Genomic DNA, 12,499 nt, shown 5'->3' on the forward strand with positions numbered 1-12,499 from the left:
ATTTATGCAAATATTTCTGTAACAACTTTCTTAATGCTACCAGTTCACGTGATGCAGGCAATGATATACAAAATGTGACACGAGAATACTATTTCTCAGAGATATTAATATTGTATTCAAAATTATACGTCCAATGAAGCATTTCCTCGGACAAACATTTAAAGACATAAATATCTATGTGAATAACTATATTTAAAAAACGTACCTATTTAACGTTAGCTACCCAAGACTTCACTAATGAAAATTTACTGCCGGAACACAAAAATTCAAGTAAGAAAAAACATTTTATCAAAGAGTTTACCTGGAATGTATTATTATACGAAAGCAAAAGTTGATGATTAGTTTCTTTTGTTGAGCTATCAGAGTTCGTATTTCGGAGCGGGAAGTTAAAGAAATTTAGGATTTTTTCTTCTTCTTCTTCTTGCCTTCTGCAATAGTCCGTATTTTATAGTTCCTATTAACTGTGGACATCTGATTAATTTGTTGTTCACTGCATTGGTCTCTTCATAAGTAACCTCGTATCCCAGATAATTGTAACATTTCATTTCTTCTAAAATACTGCCATTTATTGTTTTAATCTTTGATATAAGACGTTCTTTGTTTTTATATCCTAAAATCTCTTTTTCTTTATATAATATTTTAAATTCGTATGCTCAGGATAGAGACTAATGGCGGGCTTATGTGAGGACGGCAATGAACTTTTTGGTTCGTTAAAAGCCATATGTAAGCAAGTAATACCTCGTAGTTTTATTTAAATACAGTATAAGCTTACAGAGAAAATTTAACTCAGAATAAAATAAATATGGAAAATGCGTGTTATTATTCGGTTGAGAAGGTTTTATCATCCAGTCTGCTCTCAAAAAAGCTGAAAGTTAGAATTTATAAAACACTTATATTACCGGTTCTTCTGTATGATTGGTTGTCTAACTTGGACTCTCACTTTGAGAGAGGAACAGAGGTTAAGGGTGTTTGAAAATAAAGTGCTTAGGAAAATATTTGGGGCTAAGAGGGATGAAGTTACATGGAGAGAATAAAGGAAGTTACACAACGCAGAACAGGATGTATTTTAATCTTCATCTGACATAATTAGGAACAATAAATCCAGACGTTTGAGATGGGCAGGACATATAGCACGTACGGGCGAATCCAGAAATACATATATAGTATGTTAAAAAAAAAGTATCCAATATTTTAGGAGGTGATAGTATGCATCAAAACAAGAAAATACCTAATAAACATGGGTTCTACAACTCATACTTTCTGAGATCTGAACACTTGTTCATAGGAGGTGCTCAATGTGATGTCCATTCATGGCAATGCATTCCTCTGCCCTTCGGCGTAAGGAATCACGCACTCTTTGAAATTTGTTTTAATACGTTAATAAGAAAGTACTGATAACGAATTCCAGTTAATCTCTGTGGTAGCACTTATGGCCCTATTAATCTATCACCCAAGAACGCCTGCCATAAGCTGATTGAGAATCGGTGTTGATGCCTTGTTTCTTCAAGTGTATGGGAATTTTCATCAGCCCTCACATGCTGACTACGAAAATTCACATCATCTCTGCTGAACCTCGCTCATATCCGCAACCAGACTTTTGTTTTCAGTATTCCTTGCGACATATTATTATTCCATGCCAGGAGTGTCAACTACGGTATGATTATCTGGTGGTCTGCTATATTGTAGGGCAGAGAAATGCAATGCCATGAACGTTACATTGAACACCTCCTATGGACAAGTGTTCAGATCTCAGATAGTATGTGTTGTAGGACCCATGTTTATTAAGCATTATTTTCTTGTTTTAATGCATACTATCACCTCCTAAAATATTGCATACTTTTTTCTTAACACCTTGTAGAGTGTTAGTTGGGAGGCCGGAGGGAATAAGATCTTTGGGGAGGCCGAGACGTAGATAATATTAAAGTAGATTTGAGGGAGGTGGTATATGATGGTAAAGACTGGATTAATCTTGCTCAGGATAGGGACCGACGGCGGGCTTATGTGATGGCGGCAATGAACTTCCGCGTTCCTTAAAAGTTATATATATATATATATATATATATATATATATAGATATATATATAAGTATACAGAACGCTTTATAATAAATCTTCAGAGATTACAAACATTACTTAGTCGCCTGAAAATAAATGTACTTTTAGAGGAGTTTGTCCAAAGGAATAATTTCATTTTTAAATTCACTTGTCATTTTTATCACCGTCCATATACAGTATGTTAAAACATAAATGACAGAGAAAACACGAGAAATAATAAATACAAACTGTAAATAAATAATGAAGATAATGAATGAGTAAACAGAGTAATGAATAAATGAAGAGAGACCATCAATGATATCAAACGCCAGGCACAGAGAAAATAAATGCACATGAATGCGTCACAGAGTTGGAGAAATATTTTAGTATCAGATAAAAAACGTGTACAATACTTTTCAATACAACTGAAGACGACTTGTTCTGAAAGAGAAATATGACGAGTAATATTACAAGGAGGGTCATAGTCATCATCGTCACATCTGGGACCCAAACAACGTAGCAATAAAACGACCCGTATTTTACCTTTGGAACACAGAAGCAATCTAAACGAACTGATAAATTTTCGAACTACGTGCCACTGCACAATCCAAGAGTATAATGGATATTTTTCTTAAAATTCCTAAGAGTATTATAACTCTATGCAGCAGGGGTGAACAAAACCATAAATGAAATGAATGCGCTCGTAAACATAGTGCATTTAGAGAATGTGAAAACAACCATTTGTTTTACGATTGCTATTTTGTTTTGATTACTACACTTTCACTACGTCATACTACTTTTGACCAATAAAACGGTACGAAAGATGTGTTTCAACCAATCAAGGCTGTTTATCGCTACAATGTTATCATTTCCCTAGCATTTGTTTTTGTCACTTCCCTAGCATTTGTTTCTTTGTTTGCCAACATGTCAAACTGCAGATTCTTACGTTACTACAAAACATGTTTTGCGATTGTCATTTGTTTACCGCAGAGATAGTCAACTGAAAATGACGGCTCCATTCAAACGTTCTGGTGAAACTAACATTAGTGAAATAGAATTTTACTAAGTCAATTAAAATCTATTTTATTGTATTAAAATACTTTATTTCTTCTAATCTTCATACCCTTTCTTCTGTTTTTTATCACCTCCCTACCATTTATTTATTTGTTTCGCAACATTTCAAACTGAAAATTCTTTACGGTACTATAAAACATGCTTTGTTATCGTCATTTGTTTACTGCATAGATAGTCAACTGAAAATGGCGGCTCCGTTCAAACGTTTTGGTGAAGCTAACATTAGTGAAATAGAATTTCAGTAAGTCAATTCATATTTTGTTTTAGAGTACTTTATTTCTTCTAATCTTTATAAACGTTCTTCTAATCGTGTAATAGTCAATTAAATCCCACTCGAGTTTTGATTTTCTATAGATAAATTAAAACCTCTAGTGAGATTGCTGTTGATAAATTTCGCGACTGATTAGGATCGAAAAAACGCAATGCTATTGATGATATTATCCGTTAATGAAAACTTGTAAGGAGTTTATGCAACTACTAACAAAATGATGACAATAGAAATAGAGAGAAAAATGTATTGTTGAAATACAAGATCAAGAAAATACAGAGAATAAATAAAAATTTTAAATCTGTAACGGTGGTCCATCTCATTCTTTTAATAAATTTAATGTAACATTTCCATGTCATTGTTTATATTACGAGGTGCCAATTTATCGCATAGAATTACGTTAGAGAAGCCGAAGGTATATAGTAGAGTACAATATTATATAGGTCCAGGGGTAATACATTGTTTAAAAATTGTGCCACAAAATGAAATTTATTAGACGTAACTATTCATGGAAAAACTTCTCATTGAATTCTAGTTTCACTAGCTTTTTTTTGGGGGGGGGGAAGTTGTGTAAAATTGCTATCGTCAGCTCCTTGGGGACTAATGCTATCCCAAGTCAATACTTAGCCTACTGAATGTGATGGTCATATAACTTTTCAAATGATATCAATTATGTAGCGACAGACAGACAGACAGACAGACAAATAAATAAATAAATAAATAAATAAATAAATAAATAAATAAATAAATAGATAAGAAACAAACAAACAAATAAACAAATAAATAAATAAAAAATAACAAATAAATAGACAAATGAATAAACAAATAAACAAACAAATAAAAAATAGGGAAATAAATGAATGAGTAAATAAATAAGTAAATAAATAAGTGAGTAAATAAATGCGTAAATTAGTAAATAAATATAAGTAAATTAATAAATACATAAATAAGTGTATGAATAAATAAATAAATAAATAAATAAATAGACGAATAACTGTACGAATGAATAAATGAACGAATAAATAAATAATTCAAGGAAAAGAAAGGTAAACGAAGGAACAAGAAAGAAACAAAGAAAGTAAGTAAACGATGCTAGGAATAAAAAAGAAAGACGGTAACGGATAACAAAATAAAGAAAAGAAAGAAGGAACGTGAAAGAAAAAGAAAAAATTACAAAAGGGAAACGATATAGAGAAATAGTAGAAATAAAAGTAATAGAAGATAGGATAAGGGAACAAGAAATCAGAGAAGAAAATGTACAAAATAAAGAGCATTGCGAAGATTTTCCACAGCCCTGAGGAAGGCCCGCAACGTGTCTGGTCAGCGCGCGCCTGCAAGCGCCGGGGTCGGCTTGCTCTGAGGTTATGCCGCGGCACGTAGCTCCGCTTATAGAAACAACGCGAACGTGCCCTGCTTGCCGCGTTTCTTGCGATGCGGACCGCTTTGAAGTAATTCGCAATAGTGATCGACAAAGCGGCTGGCAAACCGGCGACCGGAATAAACTCCTATTCTTAACCTGGAGCCCATCTGAACTTTGAGGCAAGAGGATCCCAGAATTCCCAATAACAACTGACAAGATTTCTAACACTATGTGTGTCAAAAATGGTAAAATTACAAACTTGTCGCAACGATTAAGATCATTCATTCAGACTTTTCTGTCCAACGACAAGTACTTCATTGCAAACTCAGCATTTTCTAATCTTCCCTCTTTCCCGCTTTCCTCTTACTCACCATATAATGTTCTCTGTCATCGGATATACTGTATTCTTCTTCTGTCCAGTGTTGCCACGACCTACTCACGAAAATCAGGAGAAAATCATCGAAAAAAACAGTAGATTACAGTAGATTAATTAAACATGAATTTCCTCTTTGTATTATAATATTAATTACAAAACAGTGTACTGTAAGAAAGATGATACTGTTGTATTATTACATAGCACATCCCTAACCAATGAAATGTAACAATTTTGCTTATTGTCATTTCTACTCAGCGTATGTAACTAAGTCATGCAATTTTGTTTTTGCACAGTAATGTCTTATGGACAGTGTTTCACATTAAAATGTATTAATCAGGAATTTTTCGTGTATTCAAAAAATATTTTCGATACAAGAGATTTGTTTTAAAGGTGATATTAAATGCAGCATTGCATTTGCTGCGACTATAACAGACGAAAAATTATTCCCTTTCTTGCTTTTACATAACTATCCTTTAAACTGTTCACCATTTTCCCAGTCTGATTTATATAATATTCTGGAAGTATTTACTTTTCTTTCTTGCTGGGATACTTCCACTAATTTTAAAAGATCACTGTGCAAGATATGTAACACAAAATCCCGTTACCTACACTTCACTCTCTCACTGTTTCACGTGCACACAATCAGAAACAAACTTCACTACTGAATAAGTTTCGTTCTTCCTCTGTTCCCCGAGTTTCCAAAAAATAATGAAATAACTTAATTCTGTCGTCGATTTGCAAAAGGGGATACGTCCAAAATAACAAAGTGATGGAAAATCGCAACAAAAAATCATAACGGACTTAAAAATATTTAAATGTTCATGGATCCTGAATGTATGTATCCATAGCGATCTAATTAGAAAAAATATATATATTAACATTTTAATTAAACTTAGAGTTTTTGCGATTTTCCAACACTTTATTTTCGACATGTCACCTTTTGCAAATCGACTAAAGTTATCGCATGCTTATGTTTCATGAATATTATATACTTTGTGTGTGTATATGTGTGTGCGTGCGTGCGTGTGTGAGGAAGAGAGTGTGCATCCTTTCGTGGTAAGGTTTCAAACATTCGTTCTCTATCATTCTGTAATATTATGTATAGACTTTCCAGTGGATTGGAGAGACTCATGAATCTGAGCCATGTGTATAAAACATGGTCTTTATCTGCTGTGTGCTGATATCATAATCCGCCGCGAGAGGAGACTCTTGCTTTTTGTAAGCATCATCGTGGCGCCGCGTTATGAGCAGGGAGACAAATGAAAAAAATTGTTTGACTTGTGTATAAGAAGCAAAAATAAGACAAGGTGACCTAATATATGTGTACTAAAGTAATGAGCTGAAAATCCGGGCATAGAAATAGGTAACTGCAGCATGTCAAAAAGGCAGGAGAAATTCGGACTTTTGACAAAGAAATCAGTAGAGCAGTAGATTCAATGGAAAAACAGGAAATCTCCTGCTAAATCAGTAGGTATGGCAACATTGCTTCTGCCCCGAACTTTTCTCTCGTCCATTACTCCTTTCAGTGCATCATTTTTTGACAGTTTATTCTCAGCTAGTGACCCAGCCAATTTATTTTTCTCTTTCTGATATATTTCAGCTAAAAAAAGAACTTGTTACGAAACCCAAACATCGGCCTCGGAATGGGAGTGATACCCCTGTTTCTATCTGATGCTTTTCCAGTTTACTGCGGGCTAAAGCAAGGAGATGCACTATCACTTTTACATTTTAACTTTGCTCTAGAATATGCCATCAGGAATGTCCAGGAAAACAGAGGGGTTTGGAATTGAACGGGTTACATCACCTGCTTGTTTAAGCGGATGACGTGAATGTGATAAGAGAAAATCCACAAACTATTAGGAAAGACACGGGAATTTTACTTTAATCAAGTAAGAAGATAGATTTGGAAAGAAATCCCGAAAAGATAAAGTATCTGATTATATCTTGTGACCAGAAATGGAAATATAAAAATTGGAAATTTATCCTTTGAAGGAGTGGAAAAATTCAAATATCTTGGACCAACAATAACAAACAATGTATATAAGATACTCGACAGGAAATTAAACGCAGAATGGGAAATGTCTGCTATTGTTCGGTAGTTACATTACCGGTTCTTCTGTATGGTTGTCAAACTTGGACTATAACTTTGAGAGAGGAACAGAGGTTAAGGGTGTTTGAGAATAAGGTGCTTAGGAATATATTGTCAGTATTTTTCTGGCATCAGTAAGTGGTAGCATCTCCTCTTGTGTTAAGTACAGCTCGGCACCTCCTTGACATTTACGAAATAAGATGAAAAATCTCGTCTTGAAGAATGTTCTCCCAGTGATGTCTAAGCCGAGCGTACAGCTGATCCAGACACTGGATGTTGTCTAGATCCTCCGAAACTTTTCTTTGAAAGTTATCACATAGGTGCTCTATTGGGTTTAGATCAGGAGATTGCGCAGGTCACTGTAGCACTAGAATATTGGGTGTTTGACACCAATGACAAACCACTCCGGCAACATATGCTCTGGCATTATCATACATGTAGAGGAATTTAGGCCCCTACTCTTCAGCGGTCGGAAGCACCAAAGGTTGAAAAATGTTTTGAATATAAACATTTGCTCGCTGTATTCCTCTTACAAGAACGAGGTCCGTCTTTCCATTGGTCAATATTTCTCCCCAGACCATGATAAAAGATCCTTGAAATTTGTGTATCCCCTGTACGTTCCTAAGCCTTTCTGTGTCACCTGGTGGCGTTCATACAAGCACTCTTCTTGAATCTGGGTGCAAACCGAAGTGTCATTCATCTGTAAAGAGGACTTGTCCCCATTGATCCACTGTCCAATTCTGATGTTGTTGGCACTACAAAACATGACGTGCTCGATTTCTATGATGAATAGCTGCACATCTTAAAGGTCGACGGGCATGAAGGCCTCTTTCATGCATGAAACAATTACGTTACTTACATTTTGCAAGGCACTTCTTAACATTGTGGCAGTTGAAATTCTTTCCCTCAGGGCTCTAAGGTACAGAAATCTGTCTTCTCCTGCAGTGGTAACCCTTGGTTTTCCTTGGTGCCTTTCTTCTGGACTGACAAGTTGTTTATAACGACTCCACATTCTTCAAATTACACCTCTTCTCGTATTTAGAGCCAATCGCCTTAAACATTTCATCACGATTTAAATGACGACGATCTTCCATCATTAAAACTATTCTTAACTGTTTATTACGATTTTACACGGTTTTAAGTTAAATTATGTCCCCTGATAAAATACTTACTTACTGGCTTTTAAGGAACCCGGAGGTCATTGCCGCCCTCACATAAGCCCGCCATCGGTCCCTATCCTGAGCAAGGTTAATCCATTCTCTATCATCATATCCCACCTCCCTCAAATCCATTTTTATATTATCTTCCCATCTACGTCTCGGCCTCCCTAGAGGTCTTTTTCCATCCGGCCTCCCAACTAACACTCTATATGCATTACTGGATTCGCCCATACGTACTACATGCCCTGCCCATCTCAAACGTCTGGATTTAATGTTCCTAATTATGTCAGGTGAAGAATACAATGCGTGCAGTTCTGTGTTGTGTAACTTTCTCCATTCTCCTGTAACTTCATCCCTCTTAGCCCCAAATATTTTCCTGAGAACCTTATTCTCAAACACCCTTAACCTATGTTCCTCTCTCAAAGTGAGAGTCCAAGTTTCAAAACCATAAAGAACAACCGGTAATATAATTGTTTTATAAATTCTAACTTTCAGATTTTTTGACAGCAGACTGGATGATAAAAGCTTCTCAACCGAATAATAACAGGCATTTTCCATATTTATTCTGTGTTTAATTTCCTCCCGAGTATCATTTATATTTGTTACTGTTGCTCCAAGATATTTGAACTTCTCCACCTCTTCGAAAGATAAATTTACAATTTTTGTATTGCCATTTCGCACAATATTTCCGTCACGAGACATAATCATATACTTTGTCTTTTCAGGATTTACTTCCAAACCTAAGCCTATTTCTTTACTTGCTTCCAGTAAAATCCTCGTGTTTTCCCTAATTATTTGTGGATTTTCTCCTAAAGTATTCACGTCATCCGCATAGACAAGCAGCTGATGTAACCCGTTCAATTCCAAACCCTTTCTGTTATCCTGGACTTTCCTAATGGCATACTCTAGAGCAAAGTTAAAAAGTAAAGGTGATTGATAGTGCATCTCCTTGCTTTAGGCCACAGTGAATTAGAAATGCATCTGACAGAAATTGACCTATACGAACTCTGCTGTACGTTTCACCGAGACACATTTTAATTAATCGAACTAGTTTCTTGGGAATACCAAATTCAATAAGAATATCATATAAAACTTCTCTCTTAACCGAGTCATATGCCTTTTTGAAATCTATGAATAACTGATGCACTGTACCCTTATATTCCCATTTTTTCTCCATTATCTGTCGAATACAAAATATCTGGTCAATAGTGGATCTATTACGCCTAGAACCACACTGATGATCCCCAATAATTTCATCTACATATGGAGTTAATCTTCTCAAAAGAATATTGGACAAAATTTTGTACGACGTCAACAAAAGTGATATTCCTCGAAAGTTACTACAGTTAGTCTTGTCCCCCTTCTTAAAGAATGGTACAATTATGGACTCCTTCCATTGTTCTGGTACAATTTCCTTTTCCCAAATAGCAAGTACAAGCTTATAAATTTCATTAGATAATGCACTTCCACCCTCTTGTATTAATTCTGCTGGAATCTGATCGATACCTGGAGACTTACAATTTTTCATATTTTCTATCGCAATTTCGACTTCAGAAAGTGTGGGTTCAGGTATAAATGGCTCAGCAGTTTGTATAAATACACTAATTAAAATACACCAATTTAATTCTTTCTAATGTAACAATACAAAATAACAACGTTGGTTGCTATGGCAACCTAACAGAATGGCATGTGACTAGTATTTTAATATTCACTTCCGTTCAGTTTTGCAACTTGGTCAATTTTCTTAATACTAATAATTTTTTTAGTTATTCCATAGACGATTTTGATGTGTGTATTATTATGTGTGTAATGTCGTAAGTGACATACACGTAAGTACAATTCAGTGACTAGTCCGGCAGACACGTTATGGATCACAGTTGATTACGTGCTACGATTCTACTGCCTTCACGTAAACGGACGTCTTATAAACAATCATGAGTCATTTGTCATAGGAGACCATGTAAGGAAACTGGTTCAAAACACACTAGTGCCGACAGCTGAAGTATAGCTATATCATATTTTATATGTTCACTATGAGGTGAGAACCCGAGAAAGTTCAGTCGGTAAGGCACCTACCTGCCTCTCTAGTAGCTCAGTGCTAGAATGTGGGTTTATCATTCCACGAATTTGGATTCGATCCCTGGTGTTGAACGGAGTTTTACTTGTGTTGAGAAAGCTCGGTGATTTTCTTCAATTTTGCTCCAATTAAAATAGTTTCTAGATAGAAATTCCTAAAAGTAGAACTTTCAACGCTAGGCAATCGTATTAAAAATTGACTATTATGTTATAGCGTGCGAAAAGTAGTTTTAACACTAGTGCAAAAAGTATTTTGAATACTATCACCTCTTTACATCGATTGTCAATTGTTTCCCACCATTAAATGTCGCACATCAGAAATCACAACCGACCAATAAAACGGTTCGAAAAACGCCATGGCTACTTCTAAAACTGACTTTTTTGGTTAAGAAACTTACGTAAATTAAATCAATTATTTCCATAACTATTTTTTTGATATCAATAACGTTATAATATATAGGCCTACATATATATCCATATATGAGGTCTCGCTGTCCTTATTGAATACAATGACTGTAAGTAGCCATACTGTAGATATTTATTAATTTGAGAAAAATTCGTTCCGGCACCGGAAATTGATGATACGAAGGAGAAGAGTTCGGCTGGACCGTGGATCTTGTCCGGGTTCGATTTCCGGTGCCGAAACGAATTTTTCTCAAATTAATAAATAACGTTATAAGATGCTTACGTTTTATCAAATTGCTACATTAATACTGCAATTAGTGCCGTTGTATGAAAGTACTACTGATAACTCACTTGCTAGAATTTAAAAGAAGTAGAACTAAATTAGATTCTGAAACATCGCATCTTCTGAATGACTGCGAAGAAACTTTTCGCTGCACTCACTTGAACATTCTATATTTAAAGCTTGCACCATTCCACAAACGTAACATATGATATATAATATTATTGCTTCCTTCATTTTGCTAATAACTTCAGATGTTATTCCCCTGCAATATGTTTTATTTCTTTCGGTTCACTTTTAGAATTATTAATTTTCAAACGCCAGTTTGAAATTTCAGCCATAATGTTAGCAAGATGAGAAACTTTTAATTATTTTATAGCGATTTTTAACTTCCATTTTTTTTAAATTTGAAACAACATTGTAATTTTTATCACGTATAACTGTAACAAATAAAGTATTGATGTTCATTAGACATAAGAAATTTTTGCAATAATTTATTTTAAGTAATTCTTTTACTGTCACTGTTGATTACTGATGATGGGGAAGCAGTAACCCCGAAACATGTCTAATTAAAGAAACCTTGGTGAAAAAATTGTGTTCACACAACTGTTTTATTTATTTATTTTATTTTAATTATATTTAAATATAAAGTATTCTATAATTTTTTGTATAATAGAGATAAACACCATACTTCTTAATGAATGTTGCTGTGGTCGAATTGTCACACTAACCATGGTCGCTATAACCAAGTTGAATTATGTATATCCGTTTAGATTTATAAAAATATTAAACATTAAAAGTAGCAGGTTTTTTATGTATTGTTGGAATGATATAAGATTATCGCTTGTTCTAGTGCTTACAAAAAAAAAAAGTACGTTACGTAGTTGTATATATATAAAATTATTGTTGCAAATGTAAGCCAGTGAGAGTGTAATATTCAGGTATGGCGATGATGCAGAAATGATATAATGAAAATGACGAAATGTAGGTAAGTTTTCGCAGAAAACATGAACAAAGCCGTATTGCCAACCACAATATTCGCAGGATCTTTCGGACATCGATTCCTATTACCTTAGATAAAAACTTGTTAGTTGACCGGCTTGAATATGAAGTCAGACATCCAATCCATAATCACCTTCTTTAACAGACGACCTCATATCCATGTGTGACTCTTGCATTTCCTAGTTCTCGCTCACACGTAAGGAATCCCCGTTATATCATAGATTGGTTTATTAGAATCTTCGCGTGGTGATGTCACTATTTACCACTGGAATGCGGAAAGTAATAATATATTATAAGGTCAGATTCACCGTGTCAATTAAAATAATTAAAGATATAAACATTAGGGTCTCCGACACTGCTTTCAAGGTTTGGCACT

This window comes from Periplaneta americana, chromosome 4 (assembly GCF_040183065.1).
Source record: "Periplaneta americana isolate PAMFEO1 chromosome 4, P.americana_PAMFEO1_priV1, whole genome shotgun sequence".
In the NCBI taxonomy this organism is placed as follows: domain Eukaryota; kingdom Metazoa; phylum Arthropoda; class Insecta; order Blattodea; family Blattidae; genus Periplaneta; species Periplaneta americana.